The sequence below is a fragment of the Aedes aegypti genome, chromosome 1 (genome assembly GCF_002204515.2).
Source record: "Aedes aegypti strain LVP_AGWG chromosome 1, AaegL5.0 Primary Assembly, whole genome shotgun sequence".
Taxonomy (NCBI): domain Eukaryota; kingdom Metazoa; phylum Arthropoda; class Insecta; order Diptera; family Culicidae; genus Aedes; species Aedes aegypti.
The window spans coordinates 228679794-228704253 of NC_035107.1; the positions used below are offsets into that span (position 1 = coordinate 228679794).

Here is a 24460-nt window from a genome sequence, read left to right on the forward strand (position 1 = left end):
AACGACGGACGTCGACGCACTCATTATGTGCTATCAGTGTTGGAAGCGGGCAGACAGGTGTGCGACTATGCCGGCTTTCAACTCACGTGCTTTATTAGGTTGAGAAGAGAAGTTTGGTTCAACAGATTTATGTGATATCTAGCGGTACGTGAATAATCAGATGACGACTAAGGTAAGCAGCGATCCTTTAGTTTTGGGTGTTCCTATAGTTGCGGTAGTGCCATTTGCACTGATTTTATTGCATTAGTCATAGAACTGACACTGTCAATCGATGTATTGGCCTGTTAATACACGAAATAGTAGAAAACAGCGTTCAAATTACTTTAAAACTGATGAAATATAGTAAGTAAAATTGTTAAAACTTTTCTTACTTGTGCCAATAATTGCATTGAAGTGTTCCTTTAGTAGAGGATCCGATAAGAAAACCGCAACTATAGAAGCACACATTAGAAATATACCACAACTACAGGAACAGTGTACCAGTAGTGGAGGTATTATTTTTCACTGACATGCCCTGGGTTACTGCGATGAAATCATGTTTCTCATTAAGTAAATGTTCGTCACTCCCCGTTACAACATTGATATGTAAATTAATTGCGCTGCTTGAATTTGAGCGGTTAAATGAAGTTCAATCGTGCTTAGTACCTTCACTATTGGTACAACTATCCTACTACTATCGCTTCCTTTTCTTCTTCTTTGAATTACTTCCCTACTCGAAAAGAGCCTGCTTCTCAGCTTAGTGTTCTCATGAGCACTTCCACAGTTGCCATTTTTGCATTAATATATCGTGTGCCCAGGGAAGGCTAGAAAATTTCTATTAAGATACCGTGGGACAAGTGGGTAATGGATTTCGCATAGTTGGGATTCTTCAAATCCTAGAGACTTTAAATCGGCTGTCCGGCTGTTGAGCAATGAAATCTTCACAATGAAAGCAGCAATCTTTTTTGTCCTTTCCAGATTGCCCATTCTGTAAGATGTTACAATTAGTTTTCTACCGGCAGTTGAGTTTTGCAATGTTGATCTATTTTCGACCTACTGCAACAATAGCACAGCGTAACAAAAATGACACTTTAGAGTGTCTCAAGGATCAAATTATGTGTCTCTAGTTGATTTTGGGTCGCTGAATTAGATGCCGTTCTCAGAAATGTTCCAGCACGTCACAATTTTTGGCTATAGGTCACTAAAGTTGTATAAAACACTGGTTTTATTGATGTTTATATGAAATTTAAAGTATGATTTATCAAGATTTTTTGTGATATAATCTACCAAACATAATAAATAGGTGTTGAACTTTCAATTTTGATACAAAACAGTTGAAATTTCACGATAAAATTTAGTTTGAATCGATTTTTTTTCAACATGCTTGCAGTCTTCATATAAACTTCTTCGTTTTTCTTATATGGCAAATACAATACTTTTCTAAACCACCAAAAAATAACATTTTACCATCGAAAATATTATGAACTTGTTGATAATTCTGGACAAACATTTCAAAAGGGCACATCGACATTGGTAAACATTGGCTTTGCAAGACGCTGTTGAGTCCAATTCAACTCGATGACTCTCACCAATACCACTATCAGGAAGAGCTAACACCAATCTTTCAGATAGTTGTGTTAGTTTGCGTGGGCGGGCTAGAAAGGGCTCAACAGCAACGTTTGTAAAAAAAGGCTCAAGACCTCTTGGGCCCTTTTCAAATGTTTGTCCAGAATTATTGTTTTGTACATGAAGTTTGAATACTGTGACAAATTGAGCAAATATATTGCCGCACAAGTTGACAAACTTGCATGCAAGTTGGCTGAAACAGTCAAATTTTGCATTTTCAACAGTCAATGTCTCAAAAACTTGACGTGCCACGATATTTCTGAAAACGGCAATGGACTCAGCAACCCTTAATTTAGTAAATAGTGGTATTTTGGTGCTTGAGACAAAACCGTGTTCCGCAGTGTAGTGTGAATGATTTCTATTGCAAATTGCTGCACTTAAAGATTATTCATTTTCATTGTTGCAAAACTCGAAAACATATAAAAAAAATAACACAGAACAAACATATAAGGAACAACACAGAAGAAGAGCGGATGAATAGCATCACGCTAAATTGTTGAAATACATATTTTCTAATTCATTTTGCTATGCAAAAAATAAAACATACTTAAATTCTTCAACTCCATTTTCTATATCAATAATATCTTCTCAAATGGTATTTTACAATTTGCATGTAACATTTTTTTGAATCTCCAATATCTCGATACACTGGAAAAGTAAAGGTTAGATTGAGGAATAATTAGTTATATGGCGCTACAGTTATCTATGGAGAGACTTAATATTCATAATCTTTACTTTGAGTTATAGAACCATATTGAAAGAAAGTATAAGTGCATGGCATCCCCTATAGTCTCTTAATGCGCAGTTGCATTGAATTTTTGTTATATTATGTATGTGGCACACTTCATAACTGTGTGAGTAATGCATTGGTAATAATTTCTGGTCGGCCATCTCACTCCAGATAGCTTTTGAAATGCTAAACAACTTTGCCGAAGACACGACTCCGCCATCTAGCGTATGAATTCTCATTTAGATTTATTATCGTCATATAGTCCTTGATCCGTTGAATATCTTTGGCGAAGACACCAACCTTCAAGCTGGTAAGATACAGACAATTAAAAAAAAAATGTTACTAGCTCAATCTTCCTTTTGGATAAATTCTCATTCAGACTCTTCACTAAAGACAAAATGGCTTATAAGGTAAAATAGGAAAATCTAGAATGCCGTGAAAACTGTAGACCAAATGTAGCAGTAGACGTGGTACCGTAAGGACGCCATTCACCGCTCATGCTCCATTCACCGCTCATCGAATAATTTTGAAAAATATGAACAAATTTTTGCAATAAACGTCATTAGTATATCAGAATGGATTGTATCAGAATGAAATTCATATGATTTTATTTTATATAGGGTGCCGGTGCCATTAGTGGACTACCTAAGCTATAAAAAATTATAACAAAATAACGAAAATCCTTAACAGAAATCTTTTGGCGTCAACAGAAAGATTTCAACCTTTACTATATGGGAAAAATATAAAATGAGTAGATGAAAAAACCAAATTTAGTACTATACCATTTAATTTAGTCGAGTCTAGTACACGACACTGAAGACGGCCTTACAGTTGAGGTCGAAATACGCGTATCTGTCAAAGGATACAAACTCTAGTGGAATTAAATGGTATAGTACTAAATTCGGTTTTTTCATCTACTTATAGGTATTCTACTAAACAGCTCGAAGATTTATTATTATAAAATGAGTGATAAAACTAATTTTTAAACATAAAATCGTTTGAGCCACTATTGGTACACGTATTCCAGTAGTTGCGCTAGTGCTCCAGTAGTAGACGTTCGGGAATGATACAAAGAATTTGAAACAAAATGATGGATTTTTACATAAGTTTAACATTTTTCCCTCGGAACAGCAACTTATATCTTTCGAATGAAGCATAAAGATCATCTCTAGGGCTTTTCTTCATTTTTATACATCCATTTTAAAAACTGCTTCCATCCGTTGATCCACTACTGGAACACGACGGCAACTACTGGTGCAAGGGAGCATTTTTTTTTTTGCATAAACTTAATTATTTATATGACTTTTTAATAAAATTAAAAGCTGAAATTTGGCAAATCGATGAAACTAGAGACGATCTATCCACCAAAAATAGCACATGTCGTTTCTATCGAAAAATGTACGTTTTATTCCATAGTCCAATCTACTGGTACATTACAACCATTGGTACCGACACCCTACTATTAATAAAAAATAATTTTGGGCTGTTTAAGGCGGTAAACATGAGTTGAACAATGATTTTATTATGGCAGATCGAAAAATGCTTCTTAGCTGCCACGCTTTAATATGTTGTGGTACTATAGTACAAAGATAACAACCAGCTAATGAAAGTAAATCAATTCCAACTAGTTGCGTATATAAAGCCTCATACTGATGAGCGGTGAATAGCGCCCTACACATGTATCATTGGCCTACATGTTATTCGGTACTATTATACGTTGTTCAGATTTCAACTTCTTTCCTACAAAAACAAATGTGTTATCTTGCGTCTAGCGCAAAAAGTTGCGAAAAATTGCGAATTTAATGTGTTGAAATGCTGTTAAATGAGCGGTGAATGGCGTCCTTACGGTACCCATTCTGAGCCTGACTACTCTGCCTTAATTCGTATTGTCTACACCACCAGATATTCCTGATTATGCTGAAAAGCTTTGCCGAAGACACCAAATAATAAGGATCTTGAGATTCAGACAATTGAAGAAGATTTATTACTAGCGCCACCTAGTAGATATACACAGTTCGAACGAAACGTGTAAATTTCAGAGCCATATAATGCACATAATTGGAGCGTGGAATATCATGGATATTTACATGATATGTCATGTAAACTTCAATTATAATTATAAATTATAATTGTATATAATACATATTTGTATTATAATACAATTATAATTCAATTATCCAGCAGGATCCTGTGTGATTACATGACAAATAACACATTCTTACACGATTTCAGACTTAAATTTATATGACGACATGTTTACATCGCATGAATGAAATTTACATGACGTGTAAACTTCATTATTTTTATCTGTGTACACAGTACCAAAAAATAATGTGATTTACGTCTTTCGGGATGCACATAAAAGAAGCGAGCCGAATGACGTAAATTTATGTCCAATTTCAAAAACGTTAGTGTCTGATTCGAGAAATGTCGATCACAGTTCCATCGTTTTCGTGTCCTTTTACATGTAAAATTACATTTTTTGTTCAATACATCTTCAAGGACACGTTTTTGTGTCATTCCATCACTTACATCATGTGTCATTCAGTCATAACCAGAATTACGTCCAGAGTAATTTTCATTATTTTTAAGAGTGTAGATAAAGCCCTCAATCTGCTGAATATCTTTGTCGATGACACCAACCATCTAGCTGATAAGGATTTTGAGATACAGATGATTGAATAAATTTCGTCACTAGCGCCATCTACCGAATGCATTCTTAATCAGAGTTTTCATAGCCAGATTGCCCTTGATCTGATGAATAACTTTGCCGAAGACACCAACCTTCCAGCTCATTTGGATGTATAGATTTCCGTTTGAGACCAATTTAGGACCCCTTGTGACCACGCTTTTTCCGTTACCTAGTCCCGAGATTTTGAGGGTTAACGAGAATTTTAGCCCTGGGCTAGTTCATCTCGGGACCAATGGCTTTACTTCCCTTCCGAAGGAAGTCATCACTATAACGTTTACGTCATAAGTGACCTTCTCGGATGGGATTTGATCTTAGGTCCTTGGCGTTAGAGGCGTGTATTCTAACCACTATATCAGGCCCGTCCCCATCTTTTTTTTTTTTCTAATTCATGTAAGTTTTTAAATTTTTGGTAGGGCGAGATCCCCCAGTACTGAACATCACCCAATGCCGGACATCGTTGAAGAACTGAGAAATCATGATCCAATTACGATGGTGTATTATAATCAATATACGAGTTTGATTGTCGTTCGTTCCATGCCTTTGTTTTTCCTCTTCAAATTGTCCTCTTCTAGTCGTGTCTTCCACAATCCGTTTCTGTTTAGTTTCGTTACAGATCAGGACATCCTGTTCCATCAAACTTCTTCAGCTTAGTAGTCTAAGTAGCTTAAATATCATTATAAGATTCGAAATCCCCTAGAATCTTATCCTTTCCTGTAGTATAAATATATTCCTTAACCTTGAAACTTTTTCCAAACTAACATAGTTTGTTGCAATAAATACAAATTATAAATTGTTAAGAATGTAAAAAAAAAGAAAATATTTCGGCTCTGTTATGCCCTACGGTGCTCGAGCCTGCCAAATAAACGAGATAAAAAAAAATTGAATATATTAAAATTATGATTTTGAATATGGAAAAACAATTTGGATCTCGGAAGCAAAATTGAAAACCATCATAATGGAAATGTAAGAATGTATTTTGTACCATTTTTTTGAAATAAATTTGCACAATCTACAATTTTGGTCTTCCATTATCTTTCCTCCAGTTTCGGACAGCTTAATTTGTTACATGATAACTTTGTAAGTTTGCACTTGTGTTTAAATACATTTATTTCTCTAGATTTTATCGATTATGGTATCAAAGATGCTTTAAAATTAAGAAGAATGAAAATTCAGAACAACAACATATATGATGAAAAATGTCAAAATGTGCCAATTGTCATCATACATGAAAGAGGTGTTTCAATGGATGACTTGCAAATTAAATAAAACTTCCTAGAATTAAAAAAATCAATGATATACAAATTTACAGAATTTGAAGCATCCCCAGATCGTGTCCGATATTCATATAATTTTTTTCAAATTAATTTCTGTACGCTACATGATATTTCTCATAAATGGTCACCAAAACTGCATAAGATCAATAGGTTTTAAATTATGTACTGGATGAGGTATTTCCGTCTATTCGGTTCATACTTATTCAATTTATTTTTGGTTTCTGGGGTGTTTTTTTCTGATGAGACATCTTTAAATATCTTATTTTTAAGACATTTAGTCGCTACTAGCCCCGTTGGTATAAAATTATCGATATTTTTTCCATAAGTCTGCGAACTTTTACCCACCTCTGGGGAAAAATTCCTTCAGGGTAATCTAATTCAAAACATATTGATTATTCGACAAAGGTCGAACTTTTGCCTTACATTACTCTATGAGAATATTTACCACGGTGTAAGCAAAAATACATGTATAAAAAAAAAATTTGAATTCCAAGCAGCTTATGAAAAGCATATTAAGAAAACTAAACTAATGAATTGAACTCACCAAACTGTTAGGGAAACGTATAAGTTAGTTGGGAATTCTAAATTTTCATACATATTTATGGGAAATTCCTAAGGCGCCATCCACAAATTATGTAACGATCAAGGGGGAAGGGAGGCTAGGCTCAAGCTTTTATAGTTGTCACGACCCCTCGGTCGGCGCGTCGGAGTAGACAGTTGAACAATCGAGCAGCCACCATTTCTCGGATGAGATGAGCTGGCATTCTGACATTTATGTGTACGCTAGGAATGAATGCCATATCGATTGTGAAAACCATGAAGCAAGAGAAGTGATGTGCACATGAAAACAGATTTATTCCTATTAAAAATATTGTATTGCCCTGCCTAATTAAAATTATATTGAATTAGTTTCTAATCAGTTTTTGAAATACTTGTAGGGTAAGGTTTAATTAATACAAAGTAAAATACAATCTAAACTAATTTGTCCTTCTCAGATATAACCTTGAAATTGTGAATTATTCAACAATAGTATAAGTTACACAAAAATTAAAATTATAATTGCCGGTAAACTTAATTGAAATCCAAATGAAAATTTTCTAATAATATGCACTAATGATAGGTGGCATCGATTAAGAAGTATTACTTCGATTATCATAGTTTGGAGCCTGCTGTAATAACGAAAAGTGACGGTAAATTCAACTAGAATCAATATCAGATTAGAAATTTGTAATCGGACGTTTTTACAGGTGTAAAACTAAAGGTATTCAGAAGAGTGAACATTAAAAGAAAGAGGAGTAAGAATCCTAAACGTAAGTTTACAAAACAAATTGTTATCGATATTTTTCTAAAAATTATGTATCTCATTACAGAAAGTTTTTAATACACACGTTATTCAAAAACTTGGAACATCTTATTCTTTATTGGCTGCGAACCAACAATTTAAAAACTTTGTTTATTTATCGAGCGCTTGCTGAAGATCTGCGTGGAAATGTCTCTCCGCTCTCACGAATCCGACGGCGATCCACAGAACCACAGAATTGCAAGTTCCACCCCAACGAAGCAGTGCAAAGTCTACAGTGGCGTGGATAACGGTCGTTATTGGCAGTGTGGCAGATGTGGAAATCAGTACCATCCGATCTGCGCAGGTATAGCATCCGATCATGAGAACCCACAATTTGTGTGCCCACCATGTCAACCACTCACCAGCGCTCAAAAGCAGACATACACTGTAGCCCCCTCTACATCAGCTCCCGTGAGTACAGTGCCCCTCGAGTATGTTAATATGTCATGGTTACAAATCTCGCCCGTCACAACGGGATCAACAGTACCCCTGTTCAGGCCACCTAGCACATTTCCTTACCCTTATGCTATTTTGCCTAGGAATCCCATTGTATCACAAATTCCGTGGGCTTCACTCGGTACCTCAAGTCAGGTCGCTTCTTCGAATGTTTTCCCAGCAATTTCAAATCTGGCTCAGGCATTACCATCGTATATAAATGCTCCACTGCCCACTTCAGTGAATCAATCTATAACGTGAGATTGCATGTCATCTGTACATTGCGAGTCCGTGGCTGCGGCATCAGTGCCACCTATTTGCCGCGTGCCAACACCATCGCTACATCAACCGTCTCTAACAGCACACGATGGAATGCCGTCTGGTGTTTTTTTTTTTTTTTTTTTTTTTTTGGGTGGATGTACCAATACTGCACCTCTGATGCTGCTTCCAAGCAATTCGCTGCACAACAAGAATCAAGGTCCAGCGGATAACAAAAGTCAGTTGTCAAAGGTTGCTAGTTCCAGATCATCTACAAAGCAGAGACAAATGCAGTTGGAGTTACAAAGATTGGACGAAGAAAGGAAACTTCAAGAAAAAGAAGAAGCAAGTAAACGGGAGTATCTCCAAAAACGATTCGAATTACTGAGAGAAATTGCTAGCGAAACATCGTCGACATCCGATCTTGATGTGAGAGAAGATTCACCTAGTGAAAGAGTAAACTCTTGGCTTCAACGCGAAATTCCAAATAGTCAAATAGCATCATCAGCGGGACTAGACAATACGTTCGTTTTACGTCTTGCGCCAGCCGTACCATCTAACGTTGTAGATCTCACGGCACTCCATGGCACTCGCAACAGAATACCAACGACGGGACAAATACAGGATAGCAACAGAGTTCCGCCTAGAAGTATAAGATTCGCAGACTCAAGTGTACATAACTTTGATCCAGTACAACGGTCGACTCCGAGACGGTATCAAATGCAATCTGATTGTGATCACAACCTGACCCAGAGCCACGTAGCCGCTCGACAGGCTGTCTCGAGAGAACTACCTATCTTCAGTGGTTCTCCAGAAGAGTGGCCGTTGTTCTATGCAACGTTCAACTCAACAACAGAAATCTGCAATTATACACAGGAAGAAAATCTTTTGCGGCTCCAAAAGTGCCTCAAAGGGAAAGCTTTCGAAGCTGTCAAGTGCAGACTGATGCATCCGTCCAATGTCCAGGGAATTATCTCCACGCTGAAAATGCTTTACGGCAATCCTGAAGTCATTGTCCATAACTTGATGGCAAAGATCAGTGATACTCCTGGGCCAAAAGCAGATAAGCTTGACACTGTTGTAGAGTTTGCATTGTCAGTGCAAAATCTATGCGCTACAATTGAAGCTTGTGAATTACAAGAGTATTCATACAACGTTGTTCTCTTGAAAGAACTAGTGGACAAGCTACCTCCATCAATTAAATTAGATTGGGCCAAACATCGTCGAACTTTATCGGTAGTTCATCTCTCCATGTTTGCTGATTGGCTCTACGATCTGGCTGAAACTGTTAGCCCGATAGCATCGCTGCAGAATACTCGCATTGGGAAGAAGGGATCAGCTTTCCTGAACGTACACAGCGTAGAACAAACTGTACAAGGCTCTGTCTCTATAGAAGAGAATTCGTCATCTAAATCGTGTCCAGCTTGTGAAAACAACTGTACAGAGTTAGCAAAGTGTCAGCGATTTGTAGATCTTACCCACAACTCAAGATGGGCAGTCATCAAACAATCTGGCACATGCAGAAAGTGTTTGAAAATACACAAGGGAACTTGTAAGTTGCAATAAATTTGTGGTCAAGATGGGTGCACCTTTAAACACCACCCACTACTGCACAATACTCAACGCGTTGGCGGAACAGTTGCCAAGGAACCCAATGTCCCTTCAAGTTCTGTTGCTACAAACGATCGAGATATCTGGGACTGAAATCAATTCAAAAAAGTATCATCTGAGGGAAGTCCACACAGTTCCAAACCTTGGACTTTTTCGTCAATCTATTTGTATGGAGGATCTTGTCCGTCAATATCGTCACCTTCAAGGAGTGCCAGCTGAATCTTATGAAAACGTTCAGCCTCGGCTTCTAATCGGAAGCAATAATACCAACCTGGGCTATCCACATAAAGGTCGAGAGGGTGGAATGTTCGAACCGGTTGCCACAAAAACTCGACTTGGATGGATAATTCATGGTGGAGCAGATGGTGGTGAATTCAGCAGATATCACGAATGGAATGCAACGGTGTGTTGTGGAAATAGCGACAATAATTTACAGCACGCTATGCAGGAGTATTTCTCTTTGGAAAATATGGGCATTTCCAAACCAAGTCAACTTGTTTTATCAGCTGATGATCAACGAGCACAATCCATTTTGCAAACGATGTTCCGAAATGAAAGCGGACGGTTTGTGACCAGTCTTTATGGAAATTTGATGAATCTCGGCTTCCTAACAGCAAACCAACAGCTCTTCAACGCTTGCGATGTCTAGAAACTAGAATGAAACGGGATCCCGCACTAACTCAAGTGCTACATTCTAAGATTGAGGACTACTTGAGGCAAGGCTATATTCGCAAACTGAGCTCATCCGAGCTGAAGCAACCGAAATCCCGTGTGTGGTATCTCCCAATATTTCCTGTTTTCAATCTAAATAAGCCGGGGAAAATAAGGATTGTTTGGGATGCAGCGGCAAAAACTCAAGGCATCTCTCTCAACATGATGTTACTAAAAGGTCCAGACCAGCTAGTCTCGTTAAACTCTGTTCTTCATTCATTTCGGGAAAACAAGGTGGCCATCTGCGGAGACATCCGCGAGATGTTTCACCAAACACTCATCGCTAAGGACGACCAAGATTGCCAGAGATTCCTATGGAGAGAACGTTCAACCGACGCGGAACCTAGTACGTTTGTGATGCAGGTAATGACGTTCGGTGCATCATGCTCGTTGCGCGAGTTGCGCACAGTACGCGAAAAATTTAAATGCAAAGGAGCATGAGAGACGATTTCCAGCGGCAGCTGAAGCCATTATTAAAAAACACTATGTCGACGATATGTTAGCCAGTGTTGAAACTGAAAGTGAAGCAATCAAATTGGCGAAGGACGTAAGACACGTGCACGCTCAAGCCGGGTACGAGATGCGGAATTGGCTTTCAAATTCTCCTGTTGTTCTTGATGCATTGAACGCGACTAAGACAAGCGAAGTTAGTCTAAATCTAGCCTCTGAAGCAGTAACTGAGAAAATTTTGGGCATGTGGTGGTGTACGGCAACTGATAAGTTCACCTACAAACTTTCACCAAAGCACGACAGTGAGCTACTTGCTGGAAAACGGAAACCGACAAAAAGAGAGATGCTGCGTACCTTGATGGCCATATTTGACCCGTTGGGACTCATATCGAACCTCCTCATCTTCTTGAAAGTCTTTCTGCAGGAGGTTTGGAGAGCAGGCATAGACTGGGACGAACAAATTCCAGATGCTCTTAATGATAAATGGGAATATTGGTTACAGATTCTCCCAAAAGTTCAATCTGTCAGTATTCCACGCTGCTATCGCGTTGCAACGAGTTTGGGAGAGAACACATTCGTCCAATTACATACCTTTGTCGACGCTAGTGAATGCGGATATGCTGCTGTCACCTATCTACGCTTCGAGGAAAATGGTATTGTAGAATGCTCGATCGTTTCTGCTAAGGCGAGAGTAGCACCTCTCCGGTTCATTTCGATCCCCAGACTAGAACTGCAAGCAGCAGTGATTGGAGCTCGATTTGCGGAAACCGTTGTTAACACGCTATCGTTCAAAATCAATGAAAGAATTTACTGGACGGATTCTCGCGATGTTCTGTGCTGGATACGATCGGATCACAGACGCTACTCACAGTTCGTTGCGTTTCGCGTTAGTGAACTTCTCGAAACGTCCACGATTTCAAATTGGAGATGGGTTGGTTCTAAAGATAACGTTGCTGATGATGCGACCAAGTGGCACAACAAGCCGGATCTTGAGAGCACTAGCAGATGGTTTCAAGGACCGGAGTTCCTTTGGAAAGGGCCTGAGAGCTGGCCCAAAGAACCGGTGCACAGTAGCTGCAACAGTACAAAGGAGGAGCTGCGAGCACATCTGTTTTATCATGGAACCATACCTGTATCAGTTATCGATTTGGAATACTCCGATTCGTGGACTAGGCTTCTACGTATCACCGCTAGGCTTTTCAGATACACGGATAATCTTCGTAAAACCGTTGCAAACCAGATGCGTAAGAGTGGTCCATTGTCAATGGTCGAATTGCAGCGAGCTTCTAATTACCTCTATAGGCAAGTACAACGGGAGTCATATTTCGAAGAGATCAATATACTTGCCAACCCTCAAGGAAGGCAAATAGCGAAATCAAGCCCTATATTCAGCCTCACTCCGTTTTGTGACGAACATGGTGTGCTACGTATGCAAGAAAGGATTGGTAACTGTGAATATGCAACAATGGATGCAAAAAATCCCATAATACTACCGAAGGATCACAGTGTAACTCGACTCATCATACAGGACTATCATGTAAGATTTCATCACTGTAATCACGAAACTGTCGTGAGCGAATTACGGCAGCACTATCGCATCCCAAAACTAAGAGTGATATGCAGAAGCGTAAGAGCAAACTGTCAATACTGTAAAAATCAACGGGCAACGCCAGTCCCTCCGCTCATGGGCGATCTGCCAACGGCGAGACTTGCAGCTTTCACGAGGCCATTCTCGTACATCGGTGTCGATTATTTTGGACCAATGTATGTATCAGTTGGGCGAAGGATCGAGAAAAGGTGGGGCGTTTTAATAACATGCCTAACCATTCGAGCGATCCACCTGGAGGTGGTGCATCATGCATAATGGCGCTAAGAAACTTTATGGCTAGACGAGGCATACCAATTCGGATTTTCAGTGATCGAGGTACGAATTTCGTAGCAGCCAACAAAGAGCTCGAGGCGGCTTTGAAAGAAATGAACCAAGATCAACGGGTGAAAGAAATTGTGAGTGTCAATACTGATTGGGAGTTTCTTCCTCCTGCCTCTCCACATATGGGGGGAAGCTGGGAACGGCTCGTGCGTTCTGTTAAGTTCAACTTATTGAAAATGAGACCCCAGCGTAACCCAACAGACGAGTCGCTACGCAACATCCTTACTGAAATCGAAAATACAGTCAACTCCCGTCCTCTGACGTTCGTGTCCATTGAGGATTTGAACTCTCCAGTTCTCACGCCAAACCATTTTCTACTGGGGTCATCCAGCGGTTTGAAGCCAGTAACTCCACTAGACGACAGCAGCCGTATACTTAAGCGTGTATGGCGAGCATCACAATCAGAAGCAAATCTCTTCTGGCGAAGATGGATTCGGTACTATTTACCAGAGTTAACAAAACGATCCAAATGGTTCGGTAAAATCAAACCAATTAGCATTAATGATGTCGTGGTGATAGTCGACCCAGGATTACCCCGGAATTGTTGGCCGATGGGACGTATCATTTCAGTTAAGATGAGCAAGGACGGGCAGGTAAGAACCGCTACAGTGCAGACTCAAACCGGAATCTACGAGCGACCCGCCACGAAACTGGCTGTGTTGGATGTTCGACGCAATGGATCAGTAAGCCAGGAAGTTGGCGTACCTGGGGGGGAGTGTCACGACCCCTCGGTCGGCGCGTCGGAGTAGACAGTTGAACAATCGAGCAGCCACCAACTCTCGGATGAGATGAGCTGGCATTCTGACATTTATGTGTACGCTAGGAATGAATGCCATATCGATTGTGAAAACCATGAAGCAAGAGAAGTGATGTGCACATGAAAACAGATTTATTCCTATTAAAAATATTGTGTTGCCCTGCCTAATTAAAATTATATTGAATTAGTTTCTAATCAGTTTTTGAAATACTTGTAGGGTAAGGTTTAATTAATACAAAGTAAAATACAATCTAAACTAATTTGTCCTTCTCAGATATAACCTTGAAATTGTGAATTATTCAACAATAGTATAAGTTACACAAAAATTAAAATTATAATTGCCGGTAAGCTTAATTGAAATCCAAATGAAAATTTTCTAATAATATGCACTAATGATAGGTGGCATCGATTAAGAAGTATTACTTCGATTATCATAGTTTGGAGCCTGCTGTAATAACGAAAAGTGACGGTAAATTCAACTAGAATCAATATCAGATTAGAAATTTGTAATCGGACGTTTTTACAGGTGTAAAACTAAAGGTATTCAGAAGAGTGAACATTAAAAGAAAGAGGAGTAAGAATCCTAAACGTAAGTTTACAAAACAAATTGTTATCGATATTTTTCTAAAAATTATGTATCTCATTATAGAAAGTTTTTAATACACACGTTATTCAAAAACTTGGAACATCTTATTCTTTATTGGCTGCGAACCAACAATAGTGTTCTGTTCCATAGAATGAGTCGATTTAATCCATAATAAAGAAGGGCCCTCCTCATCCACTGACCCATATCTGTGGGATGGACAACGTTTGAAATTTCTATAGGAATCGATACTTTTTCGGTTATTTTGTTTTGTACAACGTCACTATGATTTGCAATCATATTTTATCTCAAAAAATTACCCTTGGTTGTATAGCTGTTCTAGCAATATCGTAGATACAATCAATAAATCTTGTTCATGCTAATGCTCTAGTGAAATGATGTTGTTAGTAGTGTTTTCCATAGAAATTCGCTAATATTTCATATTACGACATACGCAGTCAACTTTTGAACATATATCTTTGATGCTTTACATATATTTTTTTAAATCTGTTGAAACAACTATGAAAGTACTAGTAAAACACTAAGCTTATCAGCTGGGGAAATGCCAGGAAGAAAATAAAGATGGACGATATTTCCAGAGCATCTGACACATGCACCATTATTTCGGATTGTATGACGTTTTGCTCCAAATCCAGGCCAATCCAATGATTACACGGTTCAACCACCTCATTAGCTTAGTTTCCACACTCTTTCCATGCCACAAACAACGGCGACATTCGTACAATGCTCGCGCTGATTGTAAATGCAGTGACTCCAGTACGCCATCATCACTGCCAGCATCCCGAATAGAATCGAATAACGCGTACATATCCGTGCATAACATATTTTCGGATTATACCATAATAAGGTATTGTTCAGTAGACCAGGTGTTGCCCACACATCAATTTGGTATTATCGAAGAACAACGATATGAAAAATATTATTTAAAACAATTACAAATACCACATTGAGGTATTAGAAAGGTACAGAGCTCTGCTTGAGGTATTGAATTACTATCGAAAAATTTGACTTCTATGTGAAAATCCATCATCTTCTTCTTCTTTCTGGCGTTACGTCCCAACTGGGACAAAGCCTGCTTCTCAGATTAGTGTTCTTATGAGCACTTCCACAGTTATTAACTGAGAGCTTTCTTTGCCGATTGACCATTTTTGCACGTGTATATCGTGTGGCAGGTACGAAGATACTCTATGCCCTGGGAATCGAGAAAATTTCCTTCACGAAAAGATCCTCGACCAGCGGGATTCGAACCCACGACCCTCAGTATGGTCATGCTGAATAGCTGCGCGTTTACCGCTACGGCTATCTGGGCCCCATGTTTTATAGAAGTATTGCAGTACGTGATCCAATTATTAGTTTGGTGTTAATGGAATATGCATGAGATATAATTTAAGGTCTTTACCTCTTACGCAGAGCTCTTTCATACCTTATTCAGGTGGTTGATATTGAAAATTATCTGGTATGGAATTGCTTCCTAATTTGGTATTCTGCAGAAATTTTCTTCCGCTCGGGTTTTACTGGAAGCAACCGAATCGGAGAATCCCTGACCTGACGGGAGAAAGGCAGGGCATTGTCATTCCTCACTTATCAGTAATCGGTTCACAGCTTCCTCGGTTCGGACACGGAGCGTCAAGTGTAAATAATAACACTCGTGCAGAGATGAAACACATCATCTGAGGAGTAACCACTGTAAGAAGGAACAATTAGTTTAATGCGAATATAATCATCCTGCATTGCGGCATCATCGACAACAAACAGCCAGCAAAGATGACTAATTTGGTGCGATTTGTTTGTGCAAAGGAGGGAAAGGCAATAATCGAACAACGATTTGCGTCACGTGATCTCTTACTCTTACTTACTACCGAGCCATGTTTTCAGCCGTGGTGGAAAGCGAACAATGTACACAATTAGCACAACATTGTAACGCAATTTTCCGCGAGAAGTCCTTGTGATTTCATGTGCGTCATTGCTGGTTGCACCCACTGGTTGTTTGTCCTGTTGTTGGCATTGATGGGTGCACTTTTCATACGCTATCTTTCAATTAGAATCACCAGATTACCATTCGCTCAAGGATGTAGAGAAGTATAAAAAGATTTCTTGTCAAACTTCGTTTAGATATCATTCATTTTATTTTCATATTTAAACTCGAATTGGATTATGATTGAATTTGGATTGGATTTGAGGAGTTTCAGAATCATATTCAAAATTTTATTTTGAGTCCTCTGCAGAGCCTTCTGCCTGGTATTACATCAGCTAGTTTATATTGGTAAAGCATATAAAATGACTGGCCTAAATTTTGTTTGTAGATCAGAAGCTTGTTTTAAAGACAATGTTTTGATTTTCTGTTAATAAGTGGATAAAGATATTTTATATATTTGTTACATTTGGCTTGAATGCCTTCAATGTGATTTTTGGAAGTTAAATTTGTATCTAATTTGTTGGAACCCCTTCTTCGTAACAACATGTCTTCATGAAGGTTTCAAATAGAGTGCTTTTGGTTTATGTGGGATTATTTTTAGTTGAGTTTTGGAACATTTCATCCAAATCGCCATACAAAAACAAAGTGTTCGGAATATGAGTCTGTTCGGAATTTGAGACAAAACGGTAGACATATATTTTTTTAAACATGTTTGCAGATCCTGCCATATAATTTTCATAGTAGGATCACGAATGCGTTGAAATTGTTTTCTCCTCACGTTTTAAGACGGATCAAGAGATTAAGATCATCGTCTATAATCACGGATTCGAATGTTACTCCACATTTTGGTAATGCAATGCCTCTTACTTCAACAATGGAATAAGTTAAAGTTTCGAGAGCACTGTCAATATAAAGTTTTGTTTGCAAAGAAATGTTAACATCAACATTTCTGTACAAATGTTCCATATGTATTACAAACGGCTCGAAAATAATTGAAAGTGGAGCTGATATGATTGAGAATCGCTTCATGGAATATTTGAAATGTAACAGGGGCATGTACAGAATCAAAATCAGCGTGAATAACCAGTTCACAATGGTCCGAATCGATAATATAGCAGGAAAAAAAGAGTTTTCTCTGTTTTCGTTGATTTTGGACCTATGGCGTCTTCAGAGAAGTGGTTTGTTATTAAGTTTTGCTACTCTTAAGGAAAAAAATAGGGTGACCTCTGTTTAGGATTTAATTTTGATTAACACTTTTTTGTTTGAGAAAATTTTTGGTTATGCTACTTATGAACAACTTTGTCAAAGACACTTTTGACCTTACTCTCCATTTGAGCTAAGTGAATTGATTTGGATAGTTTTAACTTAGGGTGGACCCGAAAAATCAGTTTTTTCGGTTTAATTTTTCTGTTTAAAGTTTTACGTGAATGTGGTCTTCATAAGTGTTGTAGAGATAGTAATAATACACATTTTCGCTGAACATTGCAAGTTTGTAATTCTTGTGATTTTGAAGTTATAAGCAAATTTAAGCGTAAACAATATATCTTCAGATTCCTACAACTCATGGAGTATGATATATTTTTCTGTTAGCGGCATTCGAAAGACCATGTATTAGGCAACTTTTATTGTGAAAACTGTGAGAACGTCATTTCTTTAAAATGAGAAAAATCATGGCATATAAAACTATGAGATCGTTTTTCTCTTAAATTGGCTTATAACTTCAAAATCAAATTAAAAACTTGCCATGTTCAGCAAAAATGTGTATCATTTCTTCCTCTACATCTCTTCTGATGACCACATTCACGTTAAACTTAAAACAAAAAAGTTGGATAAAATATCCTTACCGTGATCTACTAAATTTGATTACAAAGTTTATTTTGGGAAGGCTTTACCTACCTTCTTGTGGAATCATTATAACTGTAAGACCATAAGTGAACTCCATGAATCGATGTTCCATGACTCGATATCGACACATAGAATCATACTAAAATCAAAGTTTCCTGGTTACCTTGATGGCTCCTCAAACAGCTTTCCAAGTAATTTCTGTTCCATTACTCGATATTTCTTTGAGTAAATGGTCCCTTCAGATATCGACTCATTATAAAGTCAAAGATGATCCTATTGTACATAAAGGAGGAGTAGACTTAATGGTTAAATGCACGAAAACGTATTCATGGCAGCGTAAAACTCTTCAGCCATCTTCATCAATCGTCGAGCCTTACTCCTCAATCTGGTTGATCTTTGTGTGCACAATTTATTTCTTATGGTCACGGCAGTCAACACAGATTGGCAAGCTAGGCAGTAATAGGGAGAAAGGTTTTTTTTTGCTAAGGAATTGGCAATAGGGTCCCAAATGCTTAAGATTAGACCAGAAACACACGTTTTCTCAATTTTTAAATGTTTTTCTTTCGTTTGAGCATAACAACATTTTTCTTCGGTTTTTGAGATGTTGTCCCGCCCCTTGGCTTAAAATAAAATTTTAGATGTATTTCGTTTCCTGTGTCCCTTCCGAAATGTCAGATAGGAACAGCCCCAGTGTTAAGAAGTTGAACCCCTGTGGCGTTTTTGCCAACTGAGTGAATTGAACACATGATCTAAAGTGCCAAGGTTCAAATTTGAACTCATTTTTAAAATTAAAGTTTAAATATGATTTCGTTGTTTTTTGAGCATGTTATAAGGGCCACTGAATAGAATTTGAACACATTTTGTTTCTATTTTTATCCTAGATTTATGATTAAAACCTTACCGTATGGACATGAATGAAGATAGTTTATCAGCCGTGTAAATGTAACTGTTATTAGTAGTAGTTATTAGATAGATCGATCATAAGATTTTTCACTGACAAATAATACCTTCCATAATCTTGTCAACAACATTTCTGAAAACATCTACGATCTTGTTTATCAGGATACTAAGCTTGATAAATCATCATGCCGAAAACACCAACCTTCTAGCTCATACGGATATGAAGATATGGAAGATTGAAAAATATTTGTGCCATCTAGCGGACGAATTCCCAAACCTGCTGAACAACTTTACCGAAGACTCGATCTTTCTAGCTCATCAGGATCCAGAGATATAGAAAATTGCAGGAAAAATGTTACAAACGTCATCCAGCGGGTGAATTTCCAATCAGATTTATTACTTCCTTTTTTTTCTACTTTACTTTTCTTTAGTTGTTCTGCCATTTCGGCAATTCTTGATGGATTGCCTTTGTTTTAGATGTTTAGATTTTCAATCATCATTGGATTTTTCGGAAATTTCCACTGGCTCGCAGTTATTCCGGTAGGTCACTGGGTCAAGTAATGTAAAAATAACCACAACTTCCTTTTCAATCAACTTCTACCTAACTAATTTATATAAGTCTGACTCCATTTGAATTTGTTTTCATAGTTCCGACTGCAGATATTATGTGAGAACTAAATTAGGCAATGGGACTTGCCCTTGTGTATTTTTTTTTGGTTATTTATGGGATCGCCTTGGAATCGGCCCCAAATAAGCCAATTTTATTTTCTTCTTATCTGGCAAATTTGGGTATTACACATTATTATTTTGAAAAAAAAAGCAACTCAGACCCGATCGGACAAGAATATTTTAAGGGTATTGGCAACCTAGGAATTGAAGAATAGTTGACAATATCCCCTAAGTATTAAATTTGCTCATTTTGCAAAAAAAACTGAATCATAACTAAATTACTGGACCTGTCATCTGGGTGGTCAACGTTCGATTCAGAAGAAAAACAAAATAGGCCTATTATCGTCCGGTTCTAAGGAGGTGCAATAAATGAACGAAAAAAAAACCCAAGACCAGTGATCAATTTCGTTCTCACATGAAGTCCGTAGTCAAAACCATGAAAACAAGATGAGTTGGAGTCTGATTTATACTAATAAGTTGGATAAAGTTAATTGAAAAGGAATTTGAGGTCATTTTAACCCGAATTGACCCAGTGATCCACCGGAATAAATTTTAACCGGTGGACCTATCCAAATGTCCAAATGTCCAGGGGCCCAGATAGCCGTAGCGGTAAACGCGCAGCTATTCAGCAAGACCAAGCTGAGGGTCGTGGGTTCGAATCCCACCGGTCGAGGATCTTTTCGAGTTCGAAATTTTCTCGACTTCCCAGGGCATAGAGTATCTTCGTACCTGCCACACGATATACGCATGCAAAAATGGTCATTGGCATAGTAAGCTCTCAGTTAATAACTGTGGAAGTGCTCATAAGAACACTAAGCTGAGAAGCAGGCTCTGTCCCAGTGGGGACGTAACGCCAGAAAAGAAGAAGAAGAACCTATCCAAATGTTCAATAATGACTGAAAAATTGAAAAAATAGGCATCCAGACGATTCCATTCGAACAAAACGGTTTTTTCCATTTGCTCGGGTTAAGACCAAATCATTCGGTTTCGAGAAGAGGAAAAACAAGAGGGGCTATTAGGGTATTGAATTGATAATCCCGATGAGCACTCATCAAATAAAATTCTGCCAATGAAATTTCTTTGCGAAATATTCCATGATCGATGTTTGGCATCAAAGTCACCAATGCCAAAAAAAAAGTCGCAAAAAGTCAATTGTCGCAAGTTAGTTTGGAGCAAATTAACTTGCTGTCTAGAGCATTGAAAAGGCAGCTATGAAAGTATATTTACCAAGCTGTGTTTCAACAGAAACACCAAAAGTTTCAAAAACTTCGGTCTCAAATGACGAAAAAAGTTTATGTTTTATACGCCTGTTAATGATGATTGCAACTCCACCACATTCCCCATCAAGTCTAAAAAAGTTTGGAACTCTTTTTAGTTTGGTTCGAGGTTTCAAATAAGTTTCAGTAATAACTGTTATTTGTATGTTATTGGCTGTTAGAAAACCATTCAAAGAATGAAAAAGTTAGACTTATGGTTGCCCCCACAATCTGCGCTTACAAACATTGTGGTATCTTCCTTCCCAGAACAGACATTCTTAGCGTGAGAAGAACCTCCGTAAATCATGCATTTAGCATCCATGCGGCAAAGTTTGGTACCATGAACGCACTTTTGGCGATTAGTGAGGTTTCGGAAATTTCCTCCAGGTTTCTGGAAATGTTTTCATGTCACATCGATATCGAACAAATGACTAGCTTTTTCTAAAGCTTTCATATAATTTAGATCGCTTCTGTTATACCGTGGTGAATCAAAATCCGGGAGGTACCAATATCCGGACACTCTCGTAATTTTCATCGATTGATGGTAAAATTTTTTTTACCAATTCATTTATTTAAGGCTCTATCGCGTTTAACGCTTTACGGAGCCGAGATTCATTTTTGTACTTTTTTTTACAATTGTTTAACTTCTTAAGTACCAAGTTTAGTCCGGGTTGGAGCCAGGGTACTCGTGGCAACTCGAGGTTAGTGGTCACAAATATTTTTAGGAAGGGCTAGGTTGGGATTGGGTTACAGGGTTCTTTGCAGCTCATCCGGGTGGTATTTCATGGTTGCTCGTTTGTCGTATCATGGCGTATACCAACTTCATGTGGGTTTTCGATTGCCGGATGGCCAGGAACATCAATCCAACACAAATGGACCATAACACAGAGAGAAAAAAAAACTGGGGAAGAGAACACAAGAGAATTAAACTTTTATACAACACAAGCGAAGGTAATCGTAAATCGACAACATGTAGACGAGATCGCGGGAGCCCAACACATCTCTAACTGAAACATAGGGTTGTCTACCTCGGGCCACAAGGGTATCCATAAGTTGTGCTCTGGAGGCGTCCATATCCGGGCACTGCCAAACTACGTGATCGATGTCATCATAACCGGAACCACACCTATTACATATATTGCTCAGCGCGAGGTTGATCCTGTGCAAATGTGCGTCTAGCGAGTAATGGTTGGACATAAGTCTTGACATCACGCGAATGAAATCTCGACTTACATCCCAACCTTTCCACCACGCTCGCAAGGAAACTCTAGGGATTATGGAATGTAACCACCGTCCCAGTTGGTCATTTAGCCAGTCGCTTTGCCAACCGTGAAGAGAACTTTGACGTACTAAATGAAACAATTCATCGTGTGAAATTCTTCTATCATATATCTCACCTTCCTCAGCGCCCACCTTTGCGAGAGAGTCCGCCTTCTCATTGCCATAAATTAAGCAATGTGAGGGGACCCATACAAAGGTAATCTTATATGATCTTTCGACCAGTGCACACATCTGCTCTCTTATTTTTGTAAGAAAGTAAGATGCATGCTTTACAGGTTTCATCGATCGGAGTGCCTCAATAGAACTGAGACTATCCGAGAAGATGAAGAAGTGGTCTGCGGGCATGTTAGAGATCATCCCCAAAGCGAAGTTGATTGCTGCCAGCTCAGCAACATAAACCGTGCAAGGTTCCTGAAGTTTTCGGAAGGCGGAAGAGTTTTCATTGAAGACACCGAAGCCAGTGGATCCATTTATACGTGACCCGTCAGTGAAATATCTCCTGTAGGAATCGACATTCTGGAACTTTGCGTTGAAAATACGTGGAATAGTTATACATCGAAGTTGATCTGGAATTCCATGAATAGCTTGTTTCATGGACAGATCATATTCAACAGAGGAACTGTCATTGGTGAAGCGTACACGTGGAGGGTTATAACATGGAAGGCTAATGTCAGATGACATGTAGTAGAGATAAACTCTCATGAATTTTGACTGAGTGTTCAGTTTGAGCAATTCTTCGAAGTTTTCGATGACGAGTGTGTTGCTCACTCCACACTTAATAAGTATTCTTAGCGAGAGCTCCCAGAATCGGTTTTGTAGCGGTAAAACCCCTGCCAGAACCTCTAGGCTCGCATTATGTGTCGAGTGCATACACCCTAAGGCGATACGCAAACAACGATATTGAATTCGTTCCAATTTAATCAAGTGGCAGTTTGCTGCTGAGAGAAAACAGAAAGAGCCATACTCTAGAACAGAGAGAATGGTTGTTTTATAGAGTTTTATGAGGTCTTCCGGGTGAGCACCCCACCATGTTCCGGTAATTGTTCGTAGAAAATTGATCCTTTGTTGGCATTTTTCCGTTAAATACCTAATATGAGTTCGCCAAGTGCCTTTTGAATCAAACCAGACCCCAAGGTATTTTGAAGTCAAAGACTGGTCGATGTCTGTTCCCAAAAGCTTAAGCTTTAGTTGGGCAGGATTCCGCTTCCTTGAAAATACGACCAGTTGAGTTTTTTGCGGAGCAAACTCGATCCCTAAATTTCTAGCCCAAGTGGATAGATTATCAAGGGAATTTTGCAATGGTCTTTGCAAGATTTCCGCTCGTGGGCCCTTCATAGAAACCACAGCATCATCTGCAAGTTGTCTTAGCGTGCATGGTTCTTCCAAACAGTTGTCAATATCTTTAACATAAAAATTATAAAGCAAGGGACTCAGACATGAGCCTTGGGGAAGGCCCATATAACTAATTCTGGAAGTTGTCAGTTGACCGAGAGTGAAGCTCATGTGTTTTTCTGACAACAGATTGTACAAGAAATTATTCAATATTCCAGGTAATCCACTATTGTGCAGGCTTTCTGACAATATTTCTATGGAAACTGAATCAAAAGCGCCCTTAATATCCAAGAAAACCGAAGCCAATTGCTCCTTGTCCGCAAAGGCTAGTTGAATATCTGATGAAAGCAACGCTAGACAATCGTTTGTTCCTTTGCCCTTGCGAAAGCCAAATTGTGTACTGGAAAGCATGTTGTTTGATTCGACCCAGTGATCGAGTCGGGATAGGATCATTTTTTCTAACAATTTCCTTAAACATGATAACATAGCAATCGGGCGGTACGAATTATGATCAGACGCTGGTTTCCCAGGCTTTTGAATAGCTATTACTTTGACCTGTCTCCATTCAGGTGGAACAATGTTGTGCTCCATGAATAAGTTGAACAGGTCAAGCAACCGTCTTTTAGCGATATCAGGGAGATTTTTAAGAAGATTGAACTTAATCATATCGCGTCCCGGAGAGGAGTTGTTTGATGAAAGAAGAGCCATAGAAAATTCCAGCATAGTGAATGGTCTGTCCAACGCATCGTCTCTCTGGGTTTCCCAGAATGGCGGTTGAGCTGGAACTGAGTCTGGACAGACCTTTTTTGCGAAGTTGAATATCCAACGATTGGAGTATTCGTCACTCTCATTTGAGGATGAGC

The 24460-nt window shown here is 38.6% G+C and overlaps 1 protein-coding gene across 2 annotated transcripts in view; it reads right to left on the bottom strand.

The window, feature by feature from the left end:
- Positions 1 to 24460, bottom strand: part of LOC5580164 (large neutral amino acids transporter small subunit 1) — a 104790-nt gene that overhangs the window by 74979 nt on the left and 5351 nt on the right. The window lies entirely within an intron of this gene.